The 19,444-nt window shown below is 42.3% G+C and overlaps 1 pseudogene; it reads left to right on the forward strand.

Annotated features, from left to right (window-relative positions):
* Positions 1-426: 426 nt before the first annotated feature.
* Positions 427-19,444, forward strand: part of LOC118592041 — a 102,153-nt pseudogene continuing 83,135 nt past the window's right edge.

Below are 19,444 nucleotides of genomic sequence, written 5' to 3' on the forward strand. Positions count from 1 at the left end.
CATTTTCTAGACCCCAAGGGGCCGTAGAGCCTGATGCGAGCTTACAGAGGTCCGGAAACAGGTCTGGCCACCAAGGGCCGGGGATGACTAGGGAGGTTTGCCAGATGACATCCTGTCGCTCCATCAGCACCTGCCAAGTATGGTTTAGGGGCTGGTGGTGATTGGTGTTTTGGGATAGGCTAGAGAGGCTGTGGCTCAGGAGGAGGAGTATGAGACCCCAGGCAGCCAGCTGACTCGCAATGGGCAGCTTCGTGGGTGATCTTCATCTCTTTGAGGCCTCAGTCTTTGATGGTAGCTTTAGCATCTGAAAGAGAAGAAGGAGAGTCCTCAGGGGGAGCAGCCGGTCCCCTGGGAATGTTAGGTAAATTTACAGATCAGACCAGGCACTCAGGGAGCCAGCGTGGGGCATCATGTGCCTGATCAAGGATGCAAGCAGAGCCACGGCCCCAGATAAGTACAGGATCTGGACCATTCCAAATGCCTATAAGGGGGTCTCGCCACATGGCCAAAGGGCGACTGGCGTCTGCTGAGGGGTGCCAATGGCGGTCAGCCGCTGATCGACCCTCACCATCCAGGGTGAGGAAGTTAAGGACAAAGAGAGCATGGCTCAGGCGGTCTTGGGGGGAGACAAAGGAAAGCTTGGACATCTTTAATTGAGAGAGCCATGTTTTTAAGGTCTGGTGGGCTCGTTCCACAATGCCCTGATCTTGAGGGTTATAAGGGATACCAGTAGTGTGAGAGATCTCAAATTGTTGAAGGAACCGTTTAAGTCCTCCACTTGTGTAGGACGGGCCATTGTCTGTTTTTATGTGTTTCGGGACACCCCAAGTAGAAAAGCAGACCAAGAGGTGAGCAATAACATCCTTGACGGCCTCGCCAGTTTGAGGGGAGGCAAAAATAAAACTGCTGAATGTATCAACAGAAACATGGAGATATTTTTGTCTACCAAAGTTGGGAACATGTGTAACATCCATTTGCCAGATCATATTAGGCAAGAGCCCTCGGGGGTTAACTCCAACATGGGGTACGGGATGGGAAACTACACAAGAAGGGCATTGTTTAACTATGTTTCTAGCTTATTCTTTTGTGATTTTGAACTTTAATTGAAGGGTTTTGGCATTAAGATGGTGGAGGTGGTGGGCATGAGAAGCCGACAGGATGGGCCCCTGCAGAACTGGAAAAACCTGCCAAGTGGCTTTATTGGCCAAAGCATTTCCCTCTGTGAGGGGTCCAGGAAGCTCCCCATAAGCACAAATGTGGCCAATGAAAACAGGATGGGAGCGTTCTCTAAGTTTTTGTTGAATTTGAGTGAAAAGGGGAGCGACATTGGAGATGGGCTTAATGAAGGGGGCTGTATCAAGAAGGGGTATCGGATGAGTGATATATGCACTATCCATGTAAATGTTGAGGGGGGAATCATGGAAATTCTAAAAAAACCTGTAAAACAGCAAAAAGTTCAACCAGCTGAGCTGAACCAAAGGGCGAAGGGAAGGGAAACAAGTGACCTTGAAAGGCATAAGCTGCAGTGCCATTGGCTGACCCATCTGTAAAAATGGTCAGGACCTCAGGCAAGGGGCTGGGGGAAATGACTTTTGGGAAAATAAAGGGATGAGTGGATGTAAAATGAAGGACTGGGTCATTGGGGAGGTGATTGTCAAGAAGGCCCAGGAACCCTGAAAAGGCAACACCCCAACAATCCAGTGTCTGAAATAAAAATTGAGTTTGTTCACAGGTGTAGGGGGTTAAGATGGAATCGGGGTCCTTACCAAAAATCTGACGTGAGGTCTGGCGGCCGCGCATGATTAGGGAAGAAACAAGTTGGGGATAGGTGGGAATGACCTTAGTATGACTGGCAGGCATATGAATCCATAAGAGGGAATGACCCTTAAGTTTATTCTGGGCCCTTAAGGTAGAAGGGGAACTCTGCCAAAGGACCACTGTGGGCACATGGGGAGTGGATAGGACAACAAAAACCAGTGGGAGGGAATAATCAATCTGAAAAGAGGCTTGGGAGGAAATGGCCTTGGCTATTAAAGATAGAGCCTTGTGAGCAGTTGGGGTCAATTCACGGGGGTGGGTGGGGGATGGGAGGAGGTGGGCTCACTGGGGCCCTGAAGAATGTCATAGAGGGGTAGAAGATCAGCAGTAGGGAGGTTTAGGTATGGCTGAAGCCATTGAATGTCCCCGAGAAGTTTTTGAAAATCATTAAGGGTGGTAAGGTTATCTGTGCGCAGGTGGATGCATGGGACCAAGACTCGATTGGCATGTAATTCAAGGCCCAGATAACTAAAGGGCTCAGAGCGCTGGATCTTATCAGGGGTGAGCTATAAGCCAGCAGCACAAAGAGCTTGTGACAGATCTTGGAAAGTTGCTTCTAGGATGGAGGAGCTAGGGGTAGCCAAAAGAAGGTCATCCATGTAATGCAAGATATAAGTAGAGGGCCATTTTTGGTGTCTGGGATCGACTGCCTGGGACATGAACTTTTGGCAGAGAGTCAGGCTATTTGCCGTTCCCTGGGGTAAGACATGCCAATGAAAACGGAGCATGGGGCCCTGAAAATTAACCCAAGGGAGGCTAAAGGCAAAATAAGCTCAATCATCAGGATTTAGGGGAATGGTAAAGAAGCAATCTATTAAATCAATAACCATTTTATGATAGGCCTCGGGGATGGCGATGGGTGAGGGCATGCCTGGTTGGAGGGCACCCATGGCTGCATAACCTTATTAATGGCTCGCAGGTCTTGGAGGAGTCTCCATTTCCCAGGTTTTTTTCTTTATGACAAAGATGGGTGTATTCCAGGGGGAACTGGATGGTTCAATATGACCAGCAGCAAGCTGTTCCTGCACCAACAGCTCTGCCGCCTGTAGTTTTTCTTGTGGCAGAGGCCACTGGTCTACCCACACAGGTTCTTGGGTAAGCCAAGTGATTTTATCTGCATGGTATATAGGGGGAGCAGTGGCCTCAATTAAAAACTCTCAAAGCCAAGACCGAGCCTATCTGTTTTATTAGTAGGAGTGATAGGTTGGGTTCGGCCCTGTTAAAGTTTACCAAGACCCTTTCCTGGGATGAAGCCCATGCATAACATTTGTTGGGTAACCACCTCATTTGGGCTACAGAGGATGACCTTCATTTGGGAGAGAATATCTCGACCCCAAAGGTTGACAGGGAGCAAAGGGACCACAAAGGGGGTGACAGTATCCTGATTACCCTCTTCATCTGTCCAGGCCAGAACTTTAGAGGATTGGAGGGTGGTACTGGATTGACCCATGCCCTTGAGGTCAGTGAGGGAGGGGGTAAGAGGCCAAGAGGTGGGCCAATGGTCTTGGGAAATTACAGTGGCATCAGCACCAGTATCCAAAATCCCTTGGAATTTTTTGCCATCTAATTTAAGGGTAAGTGTGGGTTGAGAGTGAGAAATAGACTGAAGCCAATAAGCCACTGGTGAGCCAATCTGAGCAGCTCCTCAGGGCTGGGCGGACTGAACGGGGTTATCAAAGCAAAGTGCAAGGAGAGTAACCAGCCGGGCAAGGTGGGTGCCTCGTGAGATGGAAACAAGACCCTGGAGTGCAGAGGCCAAAATCTTAATCTCTCCTGTATAGTCATTATCAATAATTCCAGGGTAGACCTGGACACCTTTTAAGGTGCATGAGGCACAGCCAAGGATAAGGGCATGGGTGTCTGGGGGTAGGGGGCCCCAAATCCCAGTAGGGATGACTTGGGGGCCCTGTAATGGATCTAGTATTGTGTTGGTGGCGGCACAGAGGTCCAGTCCTGCACTGCCTGGAGTTGCCTGTTGGAGGGAGCAGACAGTTGGGGAGTGGCCTGTGAGGCCCCATGGGGCACTCCCTGGAGCAGAGGGGCCAGGGGCTGGCCCTGAAGAAAGTTTCCCAATGGGTGGGGAGGGAGTGGGCGGGGAGGGAGCAGGTGACCATGAGCATCAGTTTTAGATTTACATTCCCTCACCCAGTGAAAACCATGGCCACATCTAAAGTTCCTTCCCACTCTCCCCCAGATCACCTGGACGCCAAGTCTGGTGGTCTTGACGGATGATCGCTTTAAATCTCCACCAGACGTCTGGACTTTCCTGGAGAAGGACGTTCAACTCCAGACAAGGCGAGGGTCGAGCCCCACATTGGGCGCCAGATGCCCGGCCAGCGGGGTTTCAATGGGGACAACCCACCTGTGGGAGCGAATGAAAGGGGAGGGCGACACAAAGGAGGACAGCAAGACAGGATTCTGATCAAGCTGCCAATCTTTATTTTAATCCACAAAGCTTATATAGCATAGGAGGGGAAGGGGTAGGAAGAAGGGAAAGGGAAAAAGGGCATGCAGAACAAGGAAGGGGTGCAAGACATGTGAGGCAGATCGTGCAACTGCAAGATGTCGGCTAAGGTCACTGGTCAGGGGCAGTTTATTCTGTTGCTAGGCTACCTGACCGTGGAATGCTCTTTGCATTCAGTTGTCATGGCACCTGACTGTGGGATGTTCTGTTATCTTTGGGGGCCTCTGGTTACTGCTCTGGGAAGGGGCTTATGACTTATTCTCTGGTCTAGCTAGTACTTTCCATGGTTCATGTTTGGTTCCTGATATCTTGGTCCCTAACAAAGTTCCTTAACTGTAGTCATGCTAAGTACTGATGTAATTCATTGCAGGGATAAGCTTTATTCAGTACCTTGCATACGTTTTCAGGGTTGAGCATAAAACAAGTAACTAGAAACAAAGTTTATCTATTCAGATATACCTGGACAGCCCTCATACTTCAGAGATCTGCACAATATGGCATTTAAAATGTTGATCTAAAAGCTTAAATCACACATACTTCTAGATCCTAGCAGTGACACAAGGGTTCCAAAGAAGATTATGTACAGGGCACCACAACATCTCTACCTGGATTATGACAATGCTGACCACAGGGCAAGATGCCCCCAATGCAATATCTGCCACCAGGATCCAGCTCAGACTGTAGATAATCAGCAACTCAAAACTGGTTGCACCCCTTTTGCTTAGTCAAAATAAAATCAGTCTTCCCCCAGTGTCCCTCTTGCACAGGAAAAACTCTGCCTTATGGGCCTGTTGGCCAAAGAAGATTGATGCTGTTCTGATACTTGTGCCTATAACTTTGTCAACTTGACAGCATCAGACAACCAGATCCTTTTGCATGGCTATAGCCAGCTTGTTAGCCCATTTTTAAGAAAATGCTTTAAGATGTATAAAGCTTATAAGCTTTGAGGATCTCAGAAAATGACTTAAGATATAAATGCAAGTTGTAAATAGATAAATAAATGATTTAGATTATGAGAAATGTTTCAGATTGCTCTCCCCTTCTATGCTATAACAGTTCAGAGCTTAACATTTAATAGAGTTCTGATAAGCTGGTAGAGCAATGACGACTTACTGTTCAGTCATAAGTTCAACATTTTAGATTTATTTTGATTGTCTTCTAAATATAAACTCAAAGGTGTTTCTTATCAGGCCAAAAAACTCTGTCTAATTTATACCTGGCTCTCTGGACAAAAGGAAAATGCACAAACTTTTAACCCAAATTTGTAGTTCTTGTTGGGACACAAAGGTATGAGTCCACTTCTACTGTTTTACAGATACCTATCACCTGCTTTGTCTATGATATGGATTTCAGTACAGATTGGTAATACTAATATATCTAAAGCTTTTATGTCATTTTGTAAGATAGTTCATGTAGGCCTCAGAGGATTAAAAGAGTCATAAAATGTAGATCCACTTCACAGAGGTTACGACTCCAGATAAGTACAGCTTAAATTTTCTCCACTTGTCTATTCCTAAGGATGATATTTTTTCTCTCTCCTGCTCTCAGGACTCCTGATCTTCCTAGTTACTAAGAATGTGAAACCAAATAAGTTCATAAATTTTAACTTCTGTTTCTAGTTTAAGTATGTTTCAACAGGTTTTCACTTGGCTGGCAGACACCTCCAAGTTTCAGTTTCTGACTACCCTGCTGCAGATGACTATGAGCTCTGGACTTTCTAAAAAGCTGACATGGACTAGCCCAGCCAATGTGATTGTTCCTGTCTTTACAGTAGGGTCAGGTAGCCACATGCTTCTGACAGATGCCCCATTGCCCAACTTTTCAGACTTTTTTTGGGCCCTGACAATGACACCCCAATATGAGCTAGAAGCAGTTCCAGAAGAGAAAACATCTTCTCATATTCCCCATCCAGAATAGGCTGACATGCTGGATCAAAAGGAAAAAAGATTCAGAATTTTCAATTGATAAATTTATTAACTAAAATGGTCCTGCAGTAAGATAAGACACTTGACCTTCTATGTGCAGAACCAAAGAGGTATTATATAAGATGATAACCTAGTTGTACTCAAAGATTGGAACTATAGGGCCTTAAGAATGGCAATAGATACAAGTTTCTCTGCCCTAAAAAATCTGTTAGCAGATCATAAGTGAGTCCCAATACCCTTGAAATTCTGGACAGGTAGGACTCATGATTGAATCTTGTTATTAGTACTTCTGAAGTGGGGGAATGTGAAGGCAATATGAAGGCCTAGATTTGACTTTACAGACTCCATCTTAGGAAAGGACCACCATCTTAGGCTACCTGCTGACAGGCAGCCATACTCAGTTGCAGGAAGAACCTTAGGAATGTGCCATGACAACTCAACCAGATACCCTAGAGTCAGTCAATTAAGAAGCAGGACAGTAAAGTTCAACAAGATCCAGATGCTCCTGCAGACATTCTTTCTGCGGTTTATGGCCCTTGTAGATATCTAGAGAATCCTGTCAGTAGGTTGTGGTTCTGCACCAAAAGTCTAACCCCAATAGTTTCAAATGTGATTTTGCACCAAAAGTCTAAACAAATAGTTTTTTTTAAAAAAAATCATCTACCTAGTATCCCTTCTTCCCAATCTCAAAATGCCAAGGCATGTAATTCCCAGCTTGTGTTCTTTCCCTTTAAAATCTCTCCTACACCTGGGCCCTCTGCTGCCACCACATTTCCCTCCATCTGCTGGGTGGCAGCCCAGGTTTGAGCCTGACAATAAAAAGAGCTTTGTGTGCTTGCATCAGAGACAGTCTTCTTGGTGGTCTCTGGGGGTTCTGTGACATTGGTACAACAATAACAACAGACCTTAAGGAAATACAGAAAATCATATGGTCATAGTTTGAAATCTGCATCCACAAAAGTGTTTTCTTTCTTTCTTCCTTCCTTTCTTCCTTCCTTCCTTCCTTCCTTCCTTCCTTCCTTCCTTTTCTTTCTTTCTTTCTTTCTTTCTTTCTTTCTTTCTTTCTTTCTTTCTTTCTTTCTTTGTTTAGTTTTTGTTTCAAGACAGGGTTTCTCTGTGTAGCTGTGCTCCTTTCCTGGAACTTGCTTTGGAGACCAGGCTGGCCTTGAACTCACAGAGATCTGCTTGCCTCTGCCTCCTTAGTGCTGGGATTAAAGGTGTGTGCCACCACTGCCACAAAATTGTAATATCTAAAAGAAATGGACAACTTTCTTGAGAGGTACCATATACCAAAATTAAATCAAGACCAGATAAGCAGTTTAAACAGACCTATAACCCTTAAGGAAATATAAACTATCATTAAAAGTATCCCAACCAAAAATAAACTCAGGGTCAGATGGTTTCACCTCAGAATTCTATCAGAATTTCAAAGTAGAGCTAATACCGGTACTTCTCAAATTGTTCTGCACCATAAAAACAGAAGAAATATTGCCAAATACTTTTTAGAAGGCCACAGTTACTATAATACCCAAACCAAATAAAGATTCATCACAGAAAGAGAATTAAAGACCAATCTCCCTCATAAACATTAATGCAAAAATACTCAATAAAATATTGGCAAGCTGAATCCAAGAACACATTAAAACAACAACAACAACAACAACAAACATATCCACCATGACCAAGTAGGCTTTATCCCAGAGATGCAGGGAGGGTTCAACATATGAAAATCTGTCAATGTAATCCACCATATAAACAAACTGAAAGAAAAATCCCTGTGATCATCCCATTAGATGCTGAAAAAGCCTTCAACAAAATCCAACACCCCCTCATGATAAAGATTCTGAAGAGAACAAGGATACAAGGAACATACTTAAATGTAATACAGGCAATTTATAGCAAGCTGGCAGCCAATATCAAATTAAGTGAAGAGAAATTCAAAGCATTCCACTAAAATCAGGGACAAGACAAGGCTGTCCACTCTCTCCGTATCTGTTCAATATCATACCCGAGTGTCTAGCTAGAGTGATAAGACAGCAAAAGGAGATCAAGAGGATACAAATTGGAAAGGAAGAAGTCAAACTTCCACTATTTGCAGATGTTATGATAGTATACATAAGAAACCCCAAAAATTCTACCAGAGAACTCGTACATTTGATAAACTGTGGGATGACTCAGCTTTAACAGGCCTGAGGGCCAGCCAGCCCAGGCCAGTAATGAAAGCATGCACATGGTTCCTGAGAGCCAACATGGGTCTACCTAAGAACCTTAGCAACAGCAGCGGAGCCATAATTTGAGATGACCTGGACCAATGAGAAGCAGCCATGCCACATAAGGAGATGCATATTCATCAGACCTTCCCCCAGGATGGGGTGGAGGTTATTTAAGGCTTGCCTCTTCCTGAATAAACTGAGGTTATTGTTTTCAACCATTCTCTCATAGTCTATGCTGTTGACTATGTGCCTACTTGGTCCCTCCCCCAAAGGGAACCTCCCAAGATCCTACTGTAAAAAACACCTTCAGTAATGTGGCCAGATACAAGATTAACTAAAAAAAAATATCAGTAGTCCTCCTACATACAAATGACAAATTGGCTGAGAAAGAAATGAGAGAAACAACACCCTTTACAATAGCCACAAATAACATAAAATATCTTGGGGTAATTCTAACTACACAAGAGAAAGACCTATAGGGCAAGAATTTTAAGTGTTTGAAGAAAATAGGGAAAGCAGCTATGCTCACCGTTATACCACCAACACAGTGCAAGTAAGAGATCAGAAAATGGAAAGATCTTTCATGCTCATGGCTTGGTAGGATTAAAATAGTAAAAATGGCAATTTTACCAAAAGCAATTGACATCAAATGTAATCCCCATCAAAATCCCAACACAATTCTTCTCAGACATTGAAAGAACAATTCTCACCTTAATATAGAAAAACAAAAAACCCAGGATAGCTAAAACAATCCTGTACAATAATGGAACTTCTGGAGGTATTACAACCTCTGACATCAAGCTCTACTATAGAGCTATACTATTAAAAACAGTTTGATATTGGCATAAAATCAGACACATGGATCAATGGAATTGAATAGAAGACACTGACATAAATCCACATACCTATGAATACCTGATTTTTGACAAAGAGACCAAAAATATACAATGGAAAAAATAAAGCATCTTCAACAAATGGTGCTAGCATAACTGGATGGGGGCATGTAGAAGAATGCAAATAAATCTTTCCCTGAACAATACTCAGGTCCAAGTGAATCAGAGACCTCAACACAAACCCAATGATACTGAAGCTGATAGAAGAGAAAGTGGAAAGTAGCCTTGAATATACTGGAATAGGAGACTATTTTGTGAATCTAACACCAGGAGCACAAACACTGAGATCTATAATTAATAAATGGAACCTCTTTAAGTGGAAAAGCTTCTGTAAGGAAAAAGACACTGCCAGTAAGACAAAATAGCAGCCTACAGAATAGGAAAATATTTTTACCAACCCCACATCTGACAGAAGACTGATACCCAAAATATATAAATAACTCAGGAAACTAGACATCAAAATACCAAATAATCCGATTAAAAAATTGGGTACAGATTTAAATAATAAAAAAAATCACAACAGAAGAATCTCAAACGACCAAAAGACACTTAAAGAAGTGTTCATTGTCCTTAGCTATCAGGGAAATACAAATCAAAATGACTCATAGATACCATCTTACACCTGTCAGAATGGCCAAGATCAAAAACGCTAATGACAGTCTATGTGGGAGAGGTACACTCTTCTACTGTTGGTGGGAGTACAATCTTGTAAAGCCACTTTGGAAATCAGTATGGAAGTTTCTCAGAAAATTGGGAATCAATTTATCTCAAGTCCCAGTTATACCACTCTTGAGCATATACCCAAAGGGTGCTCAACACAAGGACACTTGCTCAACTGTGTTCATAGCAGCATTATTCACAATAGCCAACACCTGGAAATAACCTAGATGCCCCTCAATCAAAGAATGGATAAAGAATATGTGGAATTTCTACACAATGGAGCATTACTCAGCAGAGAAAATCAATGACATCATGAAATTTACAGGCAAATGAATGGAAAGAGAAAAAAAAATCCTGAGTGAGGTAACCCAGAAGGACATAGTATATACTGATCATATGTGGATATTAGCTGTAAAGCAAAACATAATCAGACTACAATCCTCAGCCCCAGAGAAGTTAGCTAACAAGGAGAAACTTAAGATGGATGCATGAATCTTTTGGCAAAGAGGAAATAGATAAGATCTTCTGGGTAAACAAGGAGGATCGGGGATAGAAACATGAGGGATGAGGATGGTGGCATTGGGGATGAGATGCAAGGGGAGAGTAATTACAGACATCTTTTTTGTGGCTTACTTCCTTTGCATTTTATTATTCTCAGCATTTCTTTTGTGTGTGTATGTGTTTTATTATTATTATTATTATTATTATTATTATTATTATTATTATGTGTTTTAATTTTATACATCAGTCATGGGTTCCCCTGTCCTTCCCCCTCCTGCTCCCAACTCCACCTTCCCCCCAGCCCCTCTCCTCCAATCCCATGTCCTCCAGGACCAAGACACCTCTGGGGATTCATTTAAACCTGGTGGATTCAGTACAGGCAGGTCCTGTCCACTCCTTCAAGGCTGAGCATGTGTCCCTGTGTAAGCCCAAGGTTCCACACAGCCAGCTCATGGACTAAGGACAGACCCTGGTCCCACAGACTGGGTGCCTCCCAAACAGATCAAGCTATTCAGTTGTCTCACTTATCCAGAGGGCCTGATCTAGCTGGGTGCTCCTCAGCCATTGGTTCATAATTCATGTGCTTCCATTCAATTGTCTATTTGTCCATGAGCTTTTTGCAATCTTGGATTCACCAATTCATGCTCTAGCAGTCCCTCCTCTTTCTCAACAGTTGGACACCTGGAGCTCCACCTGGGGCCTGGCTGAGGATCTCTGCATCCACTTCCATCAGTTATTGGATGAGAGTTCTAGCACGACTGTTAGGGTGTTTAATCATCTGATCACCTAGTCAGATCAGGCTTTCTGATTCTGGGTATCTCACTCAGGATGATTTTTTTCTAGATCCATCCATTTGCCTGCAAACCTCATGATGTCATTGTTTTTCTCTGCTGAGTAGTACTCCATTGTGTATATGTACCATATTTTCTTTATCCATTCTTCAGTTAAAGGGCATCTAGGTTGTTTCCAGGTTCTGGCTATTACAAAAATGCTGATACGACAATAGCTGAGCAAATGCCCTTGTGGTATGATTGAGCATTCCTTGGGTATATGCCCAAGAGTGCTATAGCTGAGTCTTGGGGGAGATGGATTCCCAATTTTCTAAGGAAGCGCCATATAGATTTCCAAAGTGGCTGTACAAGCTTGCATTCCCACCAGCAGTGGAGGAGAGTTCCCCTTGCTCCACATCCTCTCCAGCATAAGCTGTCTTCTGTGTTTTTTATCTTAGCCATTCTGACAGGTGAAAGGTGGTATCTCACAGTAATTTTGATTTGCATTTCCTGGATAACTAGGGGTGTTGAGCAATTCCTTAAATATCTTTCAGCCATTTTAACGTCCTCTGTTGAGAATTCTCTGTTTAGTTCTATAGCCCATTTCTCAATTGGACTGTTGGGAATTTTGATGTCTAATTTCTTGAGTTCTTTATATATTCTGGATATTAGCCCCATGTCAGATGTGGGGTTGGTGAAGACCTTTTCCCATTCTGTAGGCTGTCGCTTTGTCTTCTTGACCATGTCCTTTGCTCTACAAAAGCTTGTCAGTTTCAACAGATCCCATTGATTGATTGTTTCTCTCAGTGTCTGTGCTACTGGTGTTATCTTTAGAAAGTGATCTCTGGTGCCATTGCATTCAAGACTACTTCCTACTTTCTTTTCTATCAGGTTCAGAGTAACTGGATTTATGTTGAGGTCTTTGATCCACTTGGACTTAAGTTTTGTGCACGGTGACACATATTGATCTATTTGCAGCCTTCTACACATTGACATCCAGTTATGCCAGCACCATTTTTTGAAGATAATTTCTTTTTTTCCAATGTACATTTTTGGCTTCTTTGTCAAAATTATATGTTCATAGGTGTGCGGGTTAATGTCAGGGTCTTCAATTCAATTCCATTGGCCCACATGTTGGTTTTTATGCCAGTACCAAGCTGTTTCTATTATGGTAGGTCTACAGTAGTGCTTGAGGTTGGGGATTGTGATGCCTCCAGAAGTTGTTTTATTGTACAGGATTCTTTTGGCTATCCTGGGTTTTTTGTTTTTCAATATGAAGTTGAGTATTATTTTTTCCAGATCTGTGAAGAATTGTGTTGGTAATTTGATGGGGATTGTAGTGAATCTGTAGATTGCTTTTGGTAAGATCGCCATTTTTACTATGTTAATCCTGCCTATCTATGAGCATGGGAGATCTTTCCATTTTCTGACATCTTCTTCAATTTCTTTTTGAAGGGACTGAAAGTTCTTGTCATATAGGTCCTTCACATGCTTAGATAGAGTAACCCCAAGGTATTTTATATCATTTGTGGCTATTGTAAGGGGTGATGTATCTCTGATTTCCTTCTCAGCCTGTTTGTCTATTGTATATAGGAGGGCTACCGATTTTTTTGAGTTGATCTTGTATCCCGCTATGTTTCTGAAGGTTTTTATTGGCTGTATCAGTTCCTTGGTTGAATTTTTGGGGTCACACATGTATACTATCATGTCATCTGCAAATAGGGAGAGCTTGACTTCTTACTTTCCAATTTGTATCCCCTTAATCTCTTTATGTTGTCTTATAGCTCTGGCTAGAACTTCAGTACTATATTGAATAAATATGGGGACAGGGGACAGCCTTGCCTTGTTCCTGATTTTAGTGGTTTTGCTTTGAGTTTATCTCCATTTAATTTGATATTGGCTGTTGGCTTGCTGTAGATTGCCTTTATTATGTTTAGGTATGTTCCCTGTATTCCTGATCGCTCTAAGACCTTTAGCATGAAGGAGTGTTGGATTTTGTCAAATGCCTTTTCTGCATCTAGTGAGATGATCATGTGGTTTTTTTCTTTGAGTTTGTTTATATGGTGTATTACATTGATGGACTTTTGTATATTGAACCACCCTTCCATCCCTGGGATGAAACCCACTTGATCATGGTGGATAATTGTTTTGATGTGTTCTTGGAGTCTATTCACCAGAATTTTATTGAGTATTTTTGCATCAGTGTTCATGAGGGAGATAGGTCTATAGTTCTCTTTCTTTGTTGCAACTTTGTTTGGTTTAGGAATCAGGGTAATTGTAGCCTCATAGGAGGAGTTTGGTAATATACTTTCTGCTTCTATTGTGTGGAACAATTTAAAGAGTATTGGTATTAAGTCTTCTTTGAAGATCTGGTAGAATTCTGCGGTGAAACCATCTGGTCCAGGGCTTTTTTGGATGGGAGACTTTTAATGACTGATTCTATTTCCTTAGGGGTTATTGGACTATTTAAATGGTTTATCTAGTCTTGATTTAACTGAGGTATGTGGTGCCTATCCAGAAAATTATCCATTTCTTTTAGATTCTCCAGTTTTATGGAGTAGAGGTTTTTGAAGTATGACCTGATGATTCTCTGGATTTCCTCATTGTCTGTTGTTATGTCCCCCTTTTCATTTCTGATTTTGTTAATTTGGATGCTCTCTCTCTGTATTTTGGTTAGTTTGGATAAGGGCTTGCCTATCTTGTTGATCTTATCAAAGAAGCAACTCTTTGCTTCATTAATCCTTTGTATTGTTCTCTTTATTTCTATTTTATTGATTTCAGCTCTCAATTTAATAATTTCCTGGAGTCTGTTCCTTGTGGGAGACTTTGCTTCTTCCTGTTCAAGGGCTTTCAGGTGTGCTGTCAAGTCACTAGTGTGAGATTTCTCCAGCTTCTTTATGTGGGCATTTAGTGCTATGAATTTCCCTCTTAGCACTGCTTTCATGATGTCCCATAAATTTGGGTATGTGGTCTATTCATTTTCATTGATCCCTAGGGAGTCTTTAATTTCTTTCTTTATTTCTTCCTTAACCCATTGGTGATTCAGTTGAGTATTATTCAGTTTCCATAAGATTGTAGGAGTTCTGTAGTTTTTTTTTTTTGTTGTTGTTCTTGAAATCTAATTTTAAACCATGTGGTCTGATAGAACACAGGGGGTTATTCCAATTGTTTTGTATCTGTTGAGATTTTCTTTGTGGCCAAGTATGTGGTCGATTTTAGAGAAGGTTCCATGGGGTGCTGAGAAGAATTTATATTCTTTTTTGTTCAGGTGGAATGTTCTGTAGATATCTTTTAAGTCCGTTTGACTCATAACATCAGTTAAGACCATTATGTCTGTTATGTTTCAATTTGGCCGATCTCTCCAGAGGTGAAAGTGGGGTGTTGAAGTCTCCCATTATTAATGTGTGGGATTTTATATGTGATTTAAGCTTTAGTAATGTTTCTTTTACATATGTGGGTACCCTTGTGCTTGGGGCAAAAAATGTTCAGAATTGAGACTTCATCTTGTTTGATCTTTCCTGTGATGAGTATGTAATGTCCTTCATCATCTCTCTTGATTGATTTTAGTTTGAAGTCTATTTTGCTGGATATTAGGATGGCTACACCAGCTTGCTTCTTAAGACCATTTGATTGGAAAGTCTTTTCCCAGCCCTTTATTCTTAGGAGGTGTCTGTCTTTGAATTTGAGGTGTGTTTCTTGTATGCAGCAGAAAGATGGGTCCTGTTTTCATATCCATTCTGTTAGACTGTGTCTTTTTATAGGTGAATTAAGTCCATTGATATTAAGGGATATTAATGACCAGTGATAGTTCATTCCTTTTGTTATTTTTATTTTTTGGTGGTAGTGTGTGTGTACTTCACTTCTTTGGGGTTTACTGCTGTGTTCGTATCTATTGTCTGGGTTTTCATGGGTGTATCTGACTTCCTTAGGTTGGAATTTTCCTTCTTGTGCTTTCTGTAGGACTGAGTTTGTGGATAAGTATTGTTTAAATTTGGTTTTGTCTTGGAATGTCTTGTTCACTCCATCTATGATGATTGAAAATTTTGCTGGGTATATTAGTCTAGGCTGGAATCCATGGTCTCTTAGTGTCTGCATTATATCTGTCCAGGTCCTTCTAGTTTTCAAAGTCTCAGTTGAGAAATCAGGTGTTATTCTGATGGTTTTGCCTTTATATGTCACTTGGCCTTTTTCCTTTGCTGCCCTTAATATTCTTTCTTTATTCTGTATGTTTAGTTGTTTAATTATTATGTGGCAAGGGGTCTTTTTGGGGGGTCTAGTCTGTTTGGTGTTCTATAGGCTTCTTGTATCTTCATAGGCATTTCCTTCTTTAAGTTGGGAAAGTTTTCTTCTCTGATCTTGTTAAATATATTTTCTGTGCCTTTGAGTTGGTTTATTCTCCTTCCTCTATCCCTATTGTTCATAGGTTTGGTCTTTTCATGGTGTCCCATATTTCATGGACATTTTGGGTCATGACTTTGTTGGTTTTAGTGTTTTCTTTGACTGATGAATTTATTTCTTCTACTGTATGTTCAACAGCAGAGATCCTCTCTTCCATCTCTTGCATTCTCTTGGTTATACTTGCCTCTGAAGTTTCTGTTTGTTTACTCAGATTTTCTATTTCCAGCATTCCTTCTGCTAGTGTCTTCTTCCTTTTTTCTATTTCCCTCTTCAGGTCTTGGACTGTCTCCCATGCTTTTTCATGATTTTCTTTCAGGGACTTATTGTTTTTTCTGCTTTTATTGTCCTTTCCTCTAGTTTTTTATAGTGTTCTTTCCATTTTTTGTTGGTCTTTTCCTCCACTTTATTTTTGATTTCTTCTATATAAGGCTTTGGCCTCTTCATGATGTTACTTATAAGGTTGTTTTCTTCTTCTTCTTCCATTCTGTGATGTTCAGGTCTAGCTGTTGGAGAAGGGCTAGGTTCTGGTGATGCTGTATTGCTCTTTATTTTGTTGTATGTACTTCTGTCTTGACGTCTGCCCATCTCCTCTTGTGTTGGTTTTTGGCCTTATCATTCTACTTAGTCCAGACAGAGCTGACAGATTTAGGGATCCTCTCTCTGGTCCAGATGGAAGCTCTGGGCCAGATGGGAGCTCTGGTCCAGTTAAGAGTGCTGGCCGGATAGGAGCTGGGTGGCTGGACTCTGAGTCTTGGGAAGTCCCTCACGTCTCCTTATTTTTTCCAGATGGGATCTTCTCTTGTCCATATGGGAGTTCCTCTGGTCTCTGGTCCACATGGGAGTTCCAGGGCAGGATGGAGGCTGGGGGCTGGCCTCTGATTCTCAGGAAGTTGCTGGGGTCTCTGGCAGATGGGTTTGGGGGCATGGTGTGGAGACTGCATTGTCTGCCTGCAGTCTTGGAAAAGGGGAGCCTTCCTGCAGGCCCCTCTGATTGGCTGAAAACTGGGGCCAAGTTAGTCAGATCCTCCTGGGATGGCCTGTGTCTAGCAGTGGGACCCAGGGGCAGTTGGCTCTCTGACTATAACCCCAGGAACTCACCTCTTGTCCAGATGGTACCTGGGGGTTTGTCTCTGAGTCTCAGGAAGTGGCTGGGGTCTCTGGCAGATGGGTGTCAGGGCAGGGTGTGGAGACTGCAGTGTCTGCCTGCAGTCTTGGAAAAGTGGAGCCTTCCTGCAAGGCCTGGCAATTGGCCGGAAACTGGTGCCATGTTGGTCAGGTCCTCCCGGGATGGCCTGTGTTAAAGACATCTTAATAGAGGGTGGCATTATGGGACTAGAGAGAAATTTGGTGCCAGTGAAACTCCCTGGAAACCACAAGGATGACCCCCCGCTAAGACTCTTAGCAATAATGGAGAGGGTGTCTGAACTGGCCTGTCCTGGTAATCTGATTGGTGAATAACCTAATTGTCATAAATCCTTCATTCAGTACCTGATGAAAGCAGAAGTAAAGATCCATAGCCAAGCACTGAGCAGAGCTCCAGGAGTTGAAGGTGGAGGGATAGATTATATGAGCAAGGGGGCATCAAGATCATGACCAGAAAACCCACAGAGACAGCTGTTCTGAGCCTGTGGGAGCTCATGAACTTTGGACGGAAAGCTAGACAGCCGACATGGGACTGACCTAGTCCCTCTGCATCTGGGTGACAGTTGTGTAGCTTGATTTTTCGTGGAGCCCCTAGCACGGGCACCAGAACCTTTCCTTAATGCATGAGCTGGCTCCTTGGAACCTATTCCCTATTGTGGGGTGCCTTGTTCAGCCTTGATCCAGGGAGGAGGAGCTTTGTCTTGCTGCAACTTGATATGCCATGCTTTGGTGATTCCAGAGGAAGACTTTACCCCATCTGAATGGAGAGGGAGGAGGAGTGGATGGGAGATGGAAGGGAGTTTGGGTTAGGGAATGGGAGGAGAGGAGGACAGGAGGCAGGAGAAACTGTGGTTGATATGTAAAATATCTGTCCAGAGAGCTGGAAATATGGATTGGACAGAGATGTTTTAGCATGGTGAGAAGCACCTTTAAGTCTATACTTAGAAGACAACTGAAGGAAATTTACAATCTTGAGCTTATAACTGACAACAATCGTCAATGCTTTATCAGTTTATCCAAACTCCACTGATCAATGTTAAAACTCTGAACCTTCAAAGTAAATAAAATAAAGGGGCAAAGAAATCTGAAACATTTTTCATTACCTTAGATTACTTTCTTATACTTTTATAATTTTCATTTACATATAGTAAAACACTAGATTTCACATCCTCAGACACTTTCTTAGAACTTCAGAACCCACTTAAGCTTTCACATTTCCCATATAACCATTTATCAGAGACACAAGTAGTTATTACTGAGAGCATCCATTTCAAAGCAAGTTCATTAAATCAGCGGTTTTCAACCTGTGGGTCACAACATATCAGATATTAATATTATAATTCATAATAGGAGCAAAATTACAGTTATGAAGTTGCAACAAAATAATTTTATGTTTGGGGGTCACCACAACATGGGGAACTATATTAAAGGGTCATAATATTAGAAAGGTTGAGAACTACTGGTTAAATCATTTTATCTTGTTTTGCTCTCCTCGTTTTTGCTCTATCCACCTGACAGGGATAGAGATTGTGAAAGAAACCATAAAACAAACATGCTTGGGTCTAGAGGAGGGGAAGCCATAACCGAGTTCCAGAGTCAGCTTTTCAATAAAGCAGAACAGCACAAAACAACTTTAATATTATCCACACTAAAAAGACATTTGAATCCCTGCTAAACTGAATCCTGGGAGCAGAAAGCCCAGAGATAAATTCTGAGTCCTAGCCACAAAGTAGCCAATGAAATCAACATTAGTGGTGATGACTGGCAGTTGGCAGCAGCAGCAGAGAAAGCAAAAACAAAACCAATAATCACAGAACACAGAAAGCTCACACAGTCCAAGGAGACCAACCAGAAACAAAACATTCAGTGGCCACCATTATTCATACATTCAACTAAGCCTGACTCTTTTCTACCTCATCTCTCATGTTATTGACAAGACTTGTGGACACATCAGGCAACACAGACCCATATGCACACCAAAAATGACATATAAAACTTTCCATACAATCAGAACCTGGCAAGCAGGTTTGCTTTTTGCCCTAGATGGGAGTGAAAGGGCTTTGTAGTTGGATGAGAGGGAAATTTTTGATGTTTGGCTATAGAGGGGTTTTGGGTGTCTTATACTCAGATGTATCAGGGAGCTTGCATAACCATGATGATTATGTAGGGCTCCCTGTCAGAGAGGTAGTAGGCCCAAGGGAGCTGAGGCTCCTTAGTCATCCATGGCCAGGCCTAAGAGGTTGGCTATAGAGCAATCTAGGCCTGATGTTCCCATGCCATGAGGGACATCAAAGCAATCAATAGCCCAGTGTCCTTTTTGATGGCACATTGGACATGGTTGAAGTAGTTTACAAAGGCTCGGGCAGGCCCAGGTCCAGTGTCTCTTCTCACTGCATTTGATTCAGGGACCCAGAAGTTCTCAGGGTTTTGGAGGTGATAGAGCTTGAGTAGTTGCTATGATCAGTTGAACAGCCTTAACCAACACTAGGTATTTTTTTTTAATTTTCGGTCTTTTCATCTCTCTCATGGTATACCTTGAGGCCACTGCTAAGATATTTGCCTGTGAGGTCATTGGTTCCCTCTCTAGGCATTTAAATTTTACCCTGATGTTGAGGAAACTCTGGGAGAAGTAGGTCATAAGGAGTTGTTTCCCACCTGG

The sequence above is a fragment of the Onychomys torridus genome, chromosome 1, assembly GCF_903995425.1.
Source record: "Onychomys torridus chromosome 1, mOncTor1.1, whole genome shotgun sequence".
Taxonomy (NCBI): Eukaryota; Metazoa; Chordata; class Mammalia; order Rodentia; family Cricetidae; genus Onychomys; species Onychomys torridus.